The sequence below is a fragment of the Prunus persica genome, chromosome G4, assembly GCF_000346465.2.
Source record: "Prunus persica cultivar Lovell chromosome G4, Prunus_persica_NCBIv2, whole genome shotgun sequence".
Classification (NCBI taxonomy): domain Eukaryota; kingdom Viridiplantae; phylum Streptophyta; class Magnoliopsida; order Rosales; family Rosaceae; genus Prunus; species Prunus persica.
The window spans coordinates 16,801,731-16,818,576 of NC_034012.1; positions in this window are offsets into that span (position 1 = coordinate 16,801,731).

Sequence of the window (16,846 nt, forward strand, 5' to 3'; positions counted from 1 at the left end):
TCTTCGTCCCGTTTAAATTTATTTTGTTGTCCCTGCATAATAGAAAGTTTCAGTTGTTCTCTTGCCTTTCCATTTTCATAATTATAGATCAAAAATTCCTTCTCAAGTGCTCTAATCAGCTTCTCTTGCCATTTTCTCATGATTTCACTAGCAATTTTGATGTTCCAGAAATTTTCTAGCAAATTTCTGTGCCTTTCTGTCTTCAAACTCTAGTGTGATTTTAGCACAAGGTTCACAATCTCTTGCACAGCTGTTCAATTGTACAAGTGGGTAGGTACTGGTGGGCGTTTGTCTAATTATGCTTAGTGGCATCCCACTGAGGAATGGTGTACCACTTTTCTTGCTTCCTGATGATGAGGATCCAAAGTATTCTATACCTGTCATTGGATAATTCTTGATAAGACATCAGCCAAAGTATTATTATCACTCCCTTTAATATGTTCAAAGATTGGCGTAAATCTATTTCCTGTAATAGAATCAACAAAAGTTATCCATGTTTGAGATGCTTGCTTGTTATAGTAAGTTTATTATAATGAGAAACTACATTTTGATAGTCAGTTCTAATAGTGAAAACTTTATTATGTAAAAATAAAGAAAATACATAAAGTGAATTGATAATTCCTAAAATTTCTAAATCATTGCTGGTAATCTAGATTGTATATCACTAAATTTTCCTGAGACATATCTACAAATGTGTTCCCCTGATTTCGATGATTCTTTATGCTTTTTCTGGTATAGTATACATGTTCATCCTATTGATGAAGTATATGTTTCCACTATTTTATAACTATTATCTAATGGTAATGCCAAAGGCTTAAGTTGAGTTATTTCTTGCTTAATATTTTGAACTAATTTGATATCTTCACTATTTAAATATTTTTTTTCATGTCTTGCCGGTTATACTATGTAAGACTGCTATTCTTCTTCCTAAATTAGGGATACAATTTTTTTTTTCATAATTTAATAATCCTAAAAATGCTTTTAATTGTTTTTTTTTTGGTCTTCTAATTTATCTGGAAATTCTAAAACTTTCTTAGCTATGTGTTCTTGCAACTGTATAGTGCCTGACTTACATTCCGAAGAATTCTATATCCTACTTCTCTAATTCTGTTTTATTTTTACTAATGACTATGTCATTTTTAATAAATTTATATAAAATTATTTCTAAGTGTTTCCTATGGTCATTCTTATTTTTACTATGTAGAAGTATATCATCTATATAAACATTACAAAAATTATCATACTTCTTAAAAATTTGATCCATCTTCTTTGAAAGATTGATGGAGCATTTTTCAATCCAAATGGCATGACAAGCCATTCAAATTGTCCATCTAGACAAGTGAAAGATGTCCATTCAATTGACTCATTTGCTAATCTAATCTGCCAAAATCCTGATTTACAATCAAATTTACTAAAATATTTACTATCCTAAATTTTATTTATAAACTCGTCTTTATTTGGTAATTTATAGCTATCTTTATATGTGTTATCATTTAACCTTCTATAATTATCTAAAACTCTAGCCTTACCTCTTTTTAGTTATGAATGTTTTCTTACTATGAAGGATGTTGATCTATGTCTAGATTTTGAAGGTCTTATTGCTTTTTAGTTTAATCATTTTTTTACTTTTTGTTCAAAATTCTTGTTTGTCTAATAAATTACAAGGCATGTCTACTGGTTTTATAATTAAATTTGGATAAATTATATCTAAATTGGCTACTATTTTATTCTTGTTTCAGTGTAATTGGGGGTCATCTCCTATAATTCTAGTATGTTCAGCTAGTTGTAATAATTCTTCTAATGTCTTAGGTCTATCTAACTGCATTATCTCGAATGCTTCCAAGTCTCCTATGGTTGGATATTCATGATCAAATATTGATGCGTCATATTCTAAGCTATTTTGCTCATTTTCTTTTTCTATGTCTACATTTAACTTCTTCATTTCTTCTTTTGATAATTTATGTAGAAATTATAAGTTTTATATTTTTCTAAATATTGTTCTTCATCTAAATGATCTATATGCCTTCTATTAGCTGATCTACTATATTATCAAAATTATGCTCAATTATATTTATTTCTAAATTATCAAATGCCATAAGAATATGTTCCTCTAGTTCACTTTCTAAATCTTCCAAGTTATCTAGGTCTTTATAATTACTAAATCTAACAGCTATTTCTCCTAGATGATTTTCAAATATTTTTGCTTTATCTGGTTGCCTACTTTTGCTACTTATAAATTAAGTAGTGTCCATTCAATTCCTTCTAAGAAACTATTATCTACAGGTTTAGCTTCTATCATGCTACCATGTTTGCTTCCAAAGTCAGTACTAGATTATGAAATTGAATATTAAATTTATGATTAAATCTATTTGAAACTTTTTCTACGTATATGAGACTATTCTCCTTTCATATTATAATTTTTAGTTCTAATACTTACTTTAATGTATTTACTAATTCTTTAATATTCATGACATAATTAGGGATAGAACCTATGGCTACTATGTTCATGCTAAGGTCTACTTTTGTTGTTACTATGGTTGCTTATAAATGGTTATCTCATCTATCATCATATATGTATACTAATACCTTAATGCTTACTTGTACTCTGGTTAATCCTGTAATGCCTATCATTCATATATGGATTGGCTATGTATTTAGATTTTCGAAGTTATTCTATTGTTGTACCACTAAGTAGAGTTAAAGTAATAACTTCTTTATCTATACAACTTAATTATGTTGACTCATATTATTTACAATACTATTTTTATTTTTGAATATTCCTGTTTGAATATAATTAACTTCTTTATCTTTGTGATTTTTTAAATCTCCCTTCCTTAAGGAATTCACTTCTGTTGCTTCTTCTTCATTATCATGTATATCTTAGGGAGATTCACTATTATACCCAATATAGGAGCCCAAATTATAAAAAAAAACTCTATATAAAATGGACTTTAGAAACACACACAGCCCATTTACAACACAACAAAAAGGCTTTTAACTTCTTTTGAATTATAAAACTGCCATTAATTTCTTAAAACAAACTAAACCCCAAAACCTCAGCCCAAAACATTCAATAGGGCATTAAAGTAACTTAATAATCAAAATTAAATTAAATAAGGTGAGCTGTCATTTTTTGGGTTTTTTTGGGTTTGTTTATAGAAATTAAATGATGTAGGGTTTATTTATAGTTTTAGTGCTAAAAATGAGTATATGACTAAATATCTCTATATCTTATGCTCTAACTATTTCTTTTCCTTTCTTTCCGAGTAGGTCCATTTCATATTATCAAAGCGATTTATTTTAATTTTTCTAGGCTTACTACTTGATACTACGGTTAAACTTTCTAATTTATGTATGGTGGAGGAAGTGTCGAGGTGGTATTATGTAATAGCTTATTAATTTCTGTAATTTTCTCTTTTAATTCATATACTTCTTCTACTAAGTTTTAAATCAATTGAATAATTATATTGTTTTGTCTTATAGGTATATTGCTACTTGCTATTGATGTTGTATATTTTGTAAGACCTACTGGTTCCTTATCTAAATTATCAATCGACTCTAATGCTTTGATATATTTATTATTAATTCTAAAATTTGACAAACTAAAAGTCTATCTATTTTGCTATGTAATTTTTTTACTTGTTTTGTTAAGATCTTTTGTACTAATTTCATTCTATGGACTTCTATTTTTAATTGTTCAATTATTTCTAAAGACTCGAGTTCAATTTGTGTTGGCTTATTGTCTATTAAATCTATAAGTTTTTTCATTTTTTTTAAATTAGGAAACCTCTGAATATTTTTATTATTATCTTCCCGTTGTGATGTGCCCATAAATTTGACATTTATCTATGATATTTCTCCATGTTTATACTTTTGTTTTACCTTTTTAGGTAATCACAAGCGAATGGTGGAAAATGAGCTAAAAAGAGAAAGTTGAGTTTGAAAGACCTGTGCAGATCAGTCAAGTTCACGGATTATACTGTACTGACTCAGGAAGAACTAGTCACTGAGCCACATATGTTTGGAAAGCTACGGATGTGTATTTTCTAGGGAATTTTACGGTTCATGAATATCATTTTTCTAGAGGAAGTTATGGTGGTTTTTTCCAGGACCTGCCTCGAATTCCTCGAAATCCAGAATGAATCCTGTGGAATTTCCGACGTTGCACTGATGTCGGGCCCACTTACTATAACTATTACCTCCTTTCCCAAATAGGAATAGGGGCACTGATGTCGGGCACACACAATGTAATAACACACAGTTTACAGACAAGGCTTCCAGCCTTCAAATAAATCAAAACAGGACAACTAGCAATGCAATTAAGGAACTCAAATCATTTTACGAATACTATTGTAATAAATATAAAATTAACTTTTCAAATTTCAATCATGCGAGGTTTAACCTTCTAAGAAAAATGCAAGTAGTTTTAAGGCCTCAACCCAAAACGTACAACGATCCACAACGGGTTCCAAAACTGTCTTGATCACAACCACATTTCAACAACACCCACCTAGTCAAATGGGAAAACGAAAAATCAATCAATCAAGCCTAGTTTTCAAACGAGTTTAATGACTAACGACAAGGTCGAAACCGAAATCATTCCAAGACCAAAATAACTTTAGTTCGCAACTGCACCTGGATGGAACCCCAGGCTACCTACGTACTCTTACTGAGGGATCAAGCCACACGTAGTTCCTCAACAACAGTCACAACTCCGGTAATAAACAATCTTTTTCCTTTTAAATAAAACCAACAAATGACTTTAGACTCCTTATTATATCAAATTCAACAAGGCAACCCCTGAACACTTTATGATTTCCTTTCTTTTATCAATTCTTTCTGTGCAACCATACCCTATCCCAGGCGTATGTTGCCAAACAACACTCCCCAAATCCAGGACTCAGACATGCATACCAGTGCAGGGTAAACACAAAGCACAACCTCACGGATCTCAACCCAAAAATGAATCCTTAAATATATGTATTTAATATGTATAAATATAATTACACCCACCTCCCACCATCATCATGTACCAGGGAAAACAATCAAATCCGGGGATTGTTTGACTAGACCACCTGGAGGAATCCTTAACAACCACGTGGCCAGGGACGAGCCGTCCAACCAGGAGACTAACTTCCAGCCAGCACGTACAGCCGAATCCTCAAGACTTGTACGCCTGTGACAAGTCCTACGAACGTAGACTACGCAAATCAAGGGTCTACATATCCACATCAATGTATCCATTTCCGTGTATCCACGTATCCATATCCACTGTTTTCAAGTATCAGTATCCAAGGGAAGGTACATATGATGATGCACATCATGTACTGGGGGAAAACATTCCAACTGGGGATCGTTTAACTAGACCACATGGAAGAGTCCTCAACAACCATGTGGCTAGGGAATGAGTCGCCCAACGGGGGGATGAACTCTCAGCCAGCACGTACAGCCGAATCCTCAAGACCCGTACGCCTGCGACAAGTCCTACGGGCGCAGACTACCCCTATAAGGGTCCACGAGCCCCTTTCAAGGGCATTCGAGTTTCAACATATTCAAGTATCTTCCATAGTTCCAAACATCCATTTCCATTTCCATTCCAGAATCCATATCCAAGGAAACCCACACGCTTGAAACACGGCCCGTGTGTGTATAGTAACCAAGGAAGGTACGTATGATAGTGGAGTTCGTAACCATTATAACAATATTTTAAAGTGACATTTTATTCCTTAATTCAATTGTTCCAAACCTCTATACATAGTATAGACGATAAGCTCTCAAGCATAAAACCCATATCCGGTAAGGTACCTAAAATTTAAAACTGACATTCTGAACTCATTTCTTTTCACAACCTCACAACAACAACCTAAGTACCCCACAAATAGCCCACATAGATAGAGATTCTCAAAATCAGTATATACGTACTCAAGATACTCAAAAATGCCCAAAACCCAAAAATACATATTACAAGTGCTTTATAAAACGACAAGTTCAACAATTGAATATATACTATATTCAAACAACCATTAAAACACTATGCATAATTTTTCAATTATAACACCATACTTATCTATTCCATAATTTCAATTATTAAAATAATATCCAAGAATTTTCATACGATAATATAAAACAACCTCAACATCCCAACATAGTCAACATACTCAAATGACGGTCGAGACTCGTTAATAAGGTCGTTCTAGTACTCCTCGAAGGGTGGAACTACCTCGGAAGACTCATAGTCAACCGAAGGGTCAAACTACCCACACTTGGTCAACCAGGCCCAAGGGACCCACGACCTCCGTTTTACGATTTGAAAATTTCTACGGGTTCCACAAGGTTTAGGACACACGTCCTATAAATCTGATTCGAATCGGACAGTCAGATCGTTCACGATCAGATGGTTATCGTAAAACGCAAACTTTAAGTTATTAAATCGGAATATTGGGGCTCCGATTCACAATTCGCGAATTCCTACACGATCCTAAAAATGTGTAGATTAAAATATATTAAATTCGAGACTATCTAACGATTCAAACCTATCGAACCCAGATAATGCACAATAGGCGAAATCCGTTCGAGGTTCAAACGTTAACCAAATTGGAATCCAAAAGTACCTACGTGCTCGTGAGGACCAGGAGATCACATCGGGACATAATGCCCCATTTCTACAGTGCCCACGCACCGCCACATGCGCCGGCAGCACGTGGGTGTTCAAAGCGATAACGGTCGTCGAAAAATCTCAAAATTACGGCTCATGACTCCTATCCTAGGTGTAACACCCTATTTCAAGTCACTTTTATTCTTGGGCCTACCCCAAAAAGTGACCGGAAGTGGTCGGAATTGCGATCTCAAAACTGGCCAAAATCTAATTCGAAAATCGAACTACCTAGGCTCAAAATTGATAAAATCCTACCCAACCATCAGCTAGATCATGGAAAATAGGTGAGACAGCGTACCTCACTCATCGGAATTGGTGGCCTAACGATGGCAAATGAAGCCGACGAAAATCGAGCAAAAAACCGACCGTTTCTCAGCTTTTTTTCGACGGCTAGAGTGGCGGTCGACGTCGGAAATTGGCTGGAACGCATCAGTGAGGTTGGGCCGATCATTTTGGCACCAGTACAGTGGGCTGCGGTGGCCGGAGATGGTGGCTGCGTTTTTACAGATCGGGGAAGGGGTTCCGTGTCGCGGGTAGGAGAGAGAGAGAGAGAGAGAGAGAGAGAGAGAGAGAGAGAGAGAGAGAGAGAGAGAGAGAGAGAGTTTTCTGTTTTTATTAAAATCCAATTAAAATTAATTTACGATTATGCCACTGAGTGTAATTTGATCGTATTTTCTTCGTTACAACTCCGATTCGAGCCCACTACGTGTCTACGGACTCATCTCAGTACGATCTAAATAATAGTACCAACCATCTCCCCAAAATCCTTCCGAATTAAAAAGTGACCAAATTACCCCTACTTCGAGGGTGAAATCATAATTTCGCATTTAAATTTAATTTAATTCAAACTTATTAATGTTTTTGGGTCGGGATGTTACAGTGTTAGTACAGATAGTTTAGGCTAGTGTATAATAAGTAAATAGTTTAAGTGTAAATGCAATGGATAAAAAAAAACCAAATTATCCTACACACACACACACTTAACATTTGTAACATAATATAAAAAATATATTATATATTATAGGCTTATTTACTGTAGTACCCTCTGAAACTATGGTCAAATCTCACTTTATCCCTTGAAAGTTAAAATGACCCACTTTGTCCCCTTGACCGATGTTTTGCATAATAATTAAATGATTTTCCACAACACCACCACCCTAAAATAAAAAAATTACAAAAATAAAAACAAAAAACGAAAGAGAAAACTAAAATGAAGCAGCCACTCTCTTTTCCACACCCCGCCACCCCCTACAATCATCTTCACTAACAGATCTCCCCCACCCTACCCTCTCCCTTCGTACCTAGCCAACCCAGATCTTGCACCTACCCCGTGTGTAACAACCCGAACCTAAATTAATATTTAATTATAAATTCGTAATGGAAAAATACTATTTTGTCCTTAGAATATTTTATTAGGATAAAAGTTGACTTTTTGATTGGGAAGGAATTTGAAATTTTTAATTGGACCGTTGCATAGAGCACGTCAAGACGAGTCTATAGACACCTAGTGGGCTTGAATCGGAGTCGTAATGAAGGAGTTATGATTAAAAAAAAATGTCTCAGTAGCATAATCGTAAATAATTCGAAGTTCGTTTTAAAAAAATCAGGAAGCCTCGCTCTCTCCGGGGACACACTCAGCTCCCTCTCTCCCCCCCCCCGATACCGTCTCTCTCTCTCTCTCTCTCTCTCTCTCTCACTCTCTCCTCGATTCACGACTGTCTGGCCACGGCAAGACGCGAGACCGTTCACGTTCGAACCGGCTCGACGTCCCGGTCACGCCGCACCCAAAATTTTGGCCGAAAACCTCAAATTTCGGCCACGGTCTCGACTGGATGAACCAGAAACTTTTTCGTTGTCGCACCGCTCCGATTGCCGCCCATTCACGGCGGATCAAGTATGGTTCCTCACCCATTTTTTGAGCTTTAGTTGTTTGTTGTGTAGGGTTGGATCAATTTTTCATCTTGGAATCCGATTTTGAAATTTAGCTTTTGGCCAAATTTCAATTTGAAATTCCGGCCTATTGCCGTCCAAATTGGACCTCCTCACAATAGAATAAAATGATCCCCGCCTCGAGTAGTAGCTAGGGTAGGAAGGGTGAGTGGTGCAATGGAGTTTTTCCGTTACCGAAAATTACTCTACACACCCACTCACTGCCGGCGCGTGGGCAAGGTGGTGAGGCCAAATTTTGTTCTGCTGTCATCCTCGTGTTGTCACGAGCGTGTATGTATACCTGGATATGAATTTGGATATCGTTTGATTGTCGATCGGATATCGCATATTAGGCGTTATCCGGGTTTGATGGATTTGAACCGTTGGATCGACTCCATTTTATTATATGTTAATCTAGGCATTCCTAGGATCGTGTAGGAATTTTCGGATCGTGAATCAGAGGCCTGGATGTTCAGATTCAGTGACTTAAAGTTTGCATCAAACGATAATCGTTCGATCGTGAGCGATCAGACCGTCCGATCCGAACCAAACTTGCAGGACGTGTATCTAAACCTTGTGGAATCCATAGAAACTTTCGGATCGAAAATCGGAGGTCGTGGGCCCAGTTGTCCAAGTTTGGGTACACTACTACATTTTACGATTTGTGCGACAAAGACAATTTCGTCGCGCCGAGTTACATTTAGTCACACAAATTCAAGCGCAACAGAAAATGAAGAAAGACTTTGCGCTACCAATTTTTTCATTCGTCGCGCAAAATTGTGCGATGGTTACCCTTCGTTGCACAAAAGGTTCAGGGACGACACAACAATTCCTTGCACGAACTTATGCGCGACGAAAGAAGGTTCGTCACCACAACAATGCACGTCGATACGTCTCGTAGACATTTGCGGTACCAAGAGTTCTTCGTCGCGCAATTCGTGTCTACACCTTTTGCGCGACGAAACACTTCGTCGCGCAAGAATAAATTATATGTATTTTAAAAAAATGTATCATTTTTATTTTGTAAAATGTGAATTTGCACGACGAGAAAGGTTTCGTCGCGCAAAATTAATATATATTATTTAATTTTAATATTATGTTTGTTTTTTTTATTTTACAAAAAAATAAATTTGGTTTTTTTTTTTTGGTAATAAAATGAAATTCCAATAAAAAAAATGAATTGTAAAGAACACATTTATTATATAAAATAAAATAAATGTATACTGCAAGAGAAATATTTAAAAAATAATTATGAAAATGAAAAAACTAATCAAATAATGTTCCAAAATCTACATTGTCGTCTGGCACATGCGATTCAGAGGTCTGGGGGTCTACAGGGGCCGTCGTCTGGTGGGGATGCTCGGGATGGACGGGCTCGGAGGTCGGCGCATCAAAATGCGGGACTGGAATGTCGGACTGTGCGAGGGACTGCAGAATGACCGACATCTAACTCTGAAGAGTGTCCACTTGTGCTGTCAAAGCAGTGACCTGACTGTTTGACTGCGCTGATGAACGAGGTCTGGGTTCCCTCTACCTGGCATTCCCCATCCCTCGACAATATGTCCCCGGTCTCCTCCCTAGAGTCTTATCCAATGTCTCTGTCAAGATCTGAAACCTAGCATCCTATGGAGGATCCACAGATTCGATCGGAGTATAGGGAGGAAGTTGGGAGGCGGACTCCTGAAGAACCAATTGGCTCCTCTCCACCATCGTCGTCTGTTTAGCATAACATAAAATATAAATTAAAACATTCATATAATAACCTTTAAACTTGAATGCGTAACATAATAATTAAAATTAAATAATACTTACATGAAGGGACTCGGCCAACTCATTCCCATGTCGAACATAAACATCGCCAAAGACGTCGATCTCTGAGAATTTGGACCCCCCCTAAATTGAACAAGAGAAGAAAAATATTAGTACAAAAAATAAATTAAGAATAATGAAATATTAAAAATTAAATAAAAATTATTTTATTATTACCTGACGCCGTGCATCCATCATATAGGAGAAGGGCCTGGAACCTGAATGATGGAGAAAAGTCTTCTTCTTCCTATTGCCCTTATTGACTTTGGCTTTATTCTGTTATACAAAAAATAAAACGTATTAGTTGAAATTGAAATGAAATATAAAAAATTAAATAAACATTAGTAAGAAAAATATAATAAATTTGAAATTCATATTACAAATTACCACAAAAGTGGGCGCTTGAAAATGAGCGCAGAGCCACGCCCAACTATCCTCCCGCCCCTCAAGCTCCTTCGGGCAACCCTCCTGAAGAGCGACTTGCGGATCATCAAATGCCTCAAAATAGTGGTGCAAGTAGCTCTTCCACTGTTTGTACCTCTCAGAGAAAAGTCTGTTGACGTACGCCAACGACTCGTCGTCGAGGTCCTCCAAGTTGTAGTTCGTCTGCAATAAATTAATTACATACATTTAATAATAGAAATATAAAGTTTGAAAGAAAAAGAATTAAAAGGCCTACATACCAACAACTGGCCGCGAACCTCTGTCTTGATCTCGTCAGGCATGACCTTCCAAGACTTCCATTTCATCGGGCAATGGCTCCGAACGACATGACCAATGTCGTGGGCCAAGGAGCTATGCAACTCCGCCGTAGATGCAGCCCGATGTCGCTCGTCGTATCCGATGTTGATACGACTGTTGGTCACCTGGGTGACCTTTGCCGTCTTCAACTGCCGACACTGCCCTCGGGTGTTCTTCTTGGCTGCAAAGAAAGATGACATTAATGTTAAATAAATAACAAATTTAACTATAAAATATACACACAAAAACAAAAACAAAAACAAAAACAAAAATAAAAATAAAAACAAAAATAAAAAGAACTGGAGTTTAAGGAAATCTATACCTGGCTATGACCCCGACGCATCAGTCGATGTGGTGTCGGTGGTGCTAGTGGGCCGATGACGCTGCCTGACGCTAACAGGTTGCGCCACTGATGAAGCTGATGAAGCAGGCGCCTGGGACCCCGCGGGACCAATTGCCAAGTGGTCCATTAGTGCTGGCGCAGTGGCAGCAGATGTCGGCTGAGCCGGGGGCTTCGAACTCTGTGTAGTCGTCACCGCCCTACGACGTTTAATCAGGTCTGACATGTGCACAATTTCATTAATACACATACAAATTAATAAAATATATGAATATTTGTAAGCACATACAATTTTATTAAGATTCTTGACCTAGGGTTTGCGAGTTCGGAGTATCCGGGACTTCGATCCATGATCCGTCGAATCCTAAACGATCCTAGAAATACAAGGTACACCATACGTGAGTTTGAGTTCGATCCAACGGTCCGAACATAACAAACCTGGAAATCGCACAATAGGCAAAATCCGTTCGAGACTCAAACGGTAACCAAATTCCAATCTGAAAAGACCTATGTGCTCGTGACAACTAGGGGATTGCACTGGGAACCAATGCACGACTGCTACAGTATCCCACGCGCCACCACACGCACCAGCAGCGCGTGGGTGTCCAAAGCGATACCAATCGTCAGAAAATTCTAAAAACTAAGGGCCAAGGTTCCTACCTTAGGTTGAAAACTTCAATTTGCTGTCATGGCTCTTCAGTCCTGTAAATTTACCCCCGTCAACATTCACGCAACGTGCGATATTAGAAGCATACCCATCAGGAAACTTTACATACGATACAAACTTTAGAAACTCTTTTTTGGCATTCGGTTTCATAGAAAAGAATGCAAGATCCATTCTAGCTTTATCACTGTCTCTGTTCATCCATAAACCCCTTCGTATGCCCATTCTTTCCAAATCAAGACGGGCTTTGATTGTGTCCTTTGTCTTGCCCTCGATATCTAGAATCGTGCCCACTAATGTGTCAAATACATTTTTCTCAACATGCATCACATCTAGATTGTGCCTCAATTTGAGTTTCGACCAATATGGGAGCTCAAAAAACATAGGCTTGTGCGTCCAGTTCATATGTGTAGAAGGTCTGGTCTGACTAACTGTTTTTCCAAACAGAGCAAAATCCAAACGGTTAAGCTGTTCCAAGATCTGATCACCCGACCATTCTCTAGGTTTGAGGTGACGCTCTGTGTTCCCGTCGAACTATTTATCTTTTTCCCGCCACTCGTGGTCCCATAGCAACCATCTCCGATGACCAAGAAAACAAACTTTTTTCGCGTGCCAACAAGAAGTTACATCTTCCTTGCATATAGGACATGCCATATAACCCTTTGTGCTCCATCCAGAAACCATTGCATATGCTGGAAAATCATTCACAGTCCACATAACTGCTGCCCGCAAAGTGAACATCTTCCCAGTTGATTTATCGTACGTGCGAACACCGTTTGTCCATAAATCCTTCAGCTCATCAACCAGCGGCCTTAAGTAAACATCGATTGACCTCCCAGGATCCTCAGTTATCAAAACAGTCATCATCATGTATTCTTTTTTCATGTATTTCCAAGGCGGCAAATTATATGGGAATACGAAAATCGGCCAAGTGCTGTGGTGTTGGTTTAGAACCCCATACGGATTGAATCTGTCAGTGGCAAGTCTCAATCTCACATTTCGGGGATCAACAGCAAACTCGGAGAATGTTCGATTGAACTCTTTCCATGCCTCCCCATCTGCAAGATGCCGCATCACATCATCGTCTACCTGTTTTTCCTTATGTCATCTCATGTCTGTTGTAGTATGCGTCGACATATACAATCGCTACAACCTAGGTTTCAGGGGCAGATAACACATGACTTTTTGTGGGATCTTAGTCGTTCTATTCTGAGATGTCATATTGAATCTCGACTCATTGCATATAGGGCATGTATCCAACGTTTCATGCTTCTTGTAGAATAACATGCAATTATTTTTGCAAGCATGAATTTTTTCATAACCCAATCCAAGACCATTCAACACCTTATGCGCGTGTTTATGGTCTTTCGGCAAACAATTGTCCGTCGGAAGCATTCTCTTGAAAAGCACCAAAAAGTAATCGAAATACAAGTTCGACATACGATACTTTATTTTTCCGTGCATTAGCTCTACAATGGCCGTGAGAACGGAAAAGCTCTCGCACCCCGGGTATAACTCTTGGTTGGCATTTTTTAATAGTTTTTCATATAGTTCAAACTCCGCACTGTCTATTGGTGTAGGCACGTCATCTTCCCTTTCGTGATTGATGTTGGTCGATGCAAATGGAAAAGCATCCTGTATAATATCCATGACTTGATCATTAGGATCCACAATAGGTTTAACATTGTCCATTCTTGTGGCATTTGAAGACGAATCATGGTCTAATTGTTCCCCATGAAGGTTCCAAATGCTATATATCTCAATCATTCCATTCATTACTAAATGAAATCCAACATTTTCAATTGTCTCCCACAACGTGTTATTACACCTCCTACAAGGACAACAGATTCTAGTTGCACCCGGGTTGTGTCTACGTGCAAACTTAATAAAATCCTCGATTCCATCCAAGTATTCGTCTGTGCATCTATTCAGGTTCTGTATCCACCTTCTGCTCATAATTCCTGAAACCACAATCATAACAACTTCATACGAAGTTATAATGTCACCTTATGCCTTCGGTAAGGGCCCTATCCCATTCAGGAATGCATAGTCATATCACGTAACCTACGACTACATGAGATTAGATTTCGACATGGATGAATTTCAGCAGCATCTCGATACAGTTCTTGAGGTGGGCATAGGTATGAATACCTACGTACCACCCGAAGAACGTACCGAGATGACACCGAAATCTCTACAATCGAAACCTAATCCTATAGTCGTAGATTACGTGACAACACTATGCATTACCAAATTGTCCAAATAGTTGGACAATTCAAGAATTAATTAGACCGCAGTCATGCTTTACGCATCCATATACGAAAATTCAACTAATCTCGAACGGGAAACTAAGTGTTACTAAACATACAAATAAAGTACGAAGTTAATTTCAATTAACTTCGTACATCACAACACATTGTGCTACGTCACGCACAATTTAACAACATAATATAAATATAACTTCACAAAAAAAATATAAACATAATAAACTAACTTTAAAATTTTTAATATATAAAACGAATAAAATACCTTCTCAATCGTTCTCCACCAATCGCTAATTACAAATATGCCTAACGAGAACAAAATTAATAGCGTTAGTACAAATTTACATTAATACATTTAAATTAACGACAAAAAATACTTACCCAATGAACGTACTGAATTTACAGTAGAGGCAGCGGCAGAGAGGTTGAGAGAGAGGCAGAATGCTATATTGTTTGCATTCTGCCTCTGCAAAGGCAGAATTCTGATATGAAGAAGAAAGACTTTGCGCGACGAACCATTGATTTCGTCGCGCAAATTGCCGTCGCGAAAAACCATTTTTCCATCGCACAAAACGATTTTTTTCATCGCGAAAAAACTTGTCGACATCAAACTTTTGCACCACGCATGACATTTTCGTCGCACAAACTTTCGTCGCGCAAATTCTAATTATCGTCACGCAAAAATAATATTTTGTCGCGCAAGAATGTACTGACATCAAACTTTACGCAACGAAAACTACTTCCGTTGCGGAAAAAAAAAAAACTCCCCCTCAATTATTTTGGCGCAAAAAAAAAAAATTCCTCGTTTTCTTACGCGACGATAAACGATTTCGTCGCGCTAAGCTGTCTTTTGCGACGAAACCTGTCGTCGCACAAGTTTTTGCAGCCAATTAACGGAATCCACTGTTTTGTGTTCACCTTTACGCGACGAAGTGTCCCATCGTCGCGCTAGGTTTTCTTACTCGACGATTCTTCTCGCCACGCAACTGTTTGGCGCCAACAAAAAACCCTATTTTTTTTTGCCTCACTTTGCGCGACGAAGTTAAATTTCTGTCGCGCAAAGAGGTTTTGCGCTTCGAAAAATTTGGTCGGGCAAGTTTTTAATATTTTGCACGACGAAACTTTTTTTCTGTCGCTGTAGTGCATTTTGCACGATGAACTTGTATCCGTCGCGCAAAATCTTGTCACGCGTGGTAGTTAGACCACTAGATTGACCGTGAGTCCTCCGAGGTAGTTTTACCCTTCAAGAGGTACTAGAACGACCATGTAAGAGAGTCTCAAGCATTATTTGAGTTGTTCTAATTATGTTGGGATTAGGAGTTTGTTTTATAATATCTTCTAGAAATTCTTGGATTTTGTTTTAAAACATGCATTATTTTCAGTAATTAAATGAATATGCATGAAATATAGTTTGAATGAAAATTTGGGAAATTTAAATATATTTATAATATGTTAGTGTGAATTTGATATAAATTTTGTTGATATTGAGTTTTGAAACCTTGATTTATTATAGTGACGGTATTATGTTGATGATATGCAAATGTTTACTTATGATAAATCTTTGGATTGAACTGTGGTGACTTGGGCAAATGAATAATGTTGATGAATATGGAATTATATAATTACACTATGTTAAGTACCATTCTCTGGTTATTGGACTTTCCACACGTGGCGTTGGAAATTTTCCGGCGTGTGGGAAGAATATGTGATTATTGGGTCTCACACGTGGCGTTGGAATATTCTAGCATGTGAGACACTTCCCATACGTGGCGTTGGAAATTTTCGGGCGTATGGGAAGATTAATATTATGTGATTATCTGGTCTCACATGTGACGTTGGAATATTCTGACGTGTGAGACACTTCCCATATATGGCGTTGGAAATTTTTCGGCGTATAAGAAGAATATGTGATTATCTGGTCTTACACGTGGTTTTGGAATATTCCAGCGTGTGAGACACTTCCTATACGTGGCGTTGAAAATTTGCTGGCGTATGGGAAGAATATTTGATTACCTGGTCTCACACGTGGCGTTAGAATATTCCGGCGTGTGAGACACTTCCCATACATGGCGTTGAAAATTTTCTAGCATATGGGAAGAATATGTGATTATCTGGTCTCACACGTGGCGTTGGAATATTCCGGCATGTGAGACACTTCCTATACGTGGCATTGGAAAGTTTTCGACGATGGGAAGAATATGTGATTATCTGGTCTCACACTTGACGTTGGAATATTCCAACGTGTGAGACATTATGATTATGTTATTAGCTCATCATCACACGTGGTGTTGGACTATCCAGCATGTGATAGAGGATCTGTATACTTAGGTTACTGTTACCTTACTATGTGTGGCGTTGGACTCTCCGGCGTGTGGTAAAGTAACAGGGAGAGAAAAAAAAGAGATTATGTTACTATATTGGGGAAAGATTAATGTTTAAAAAAG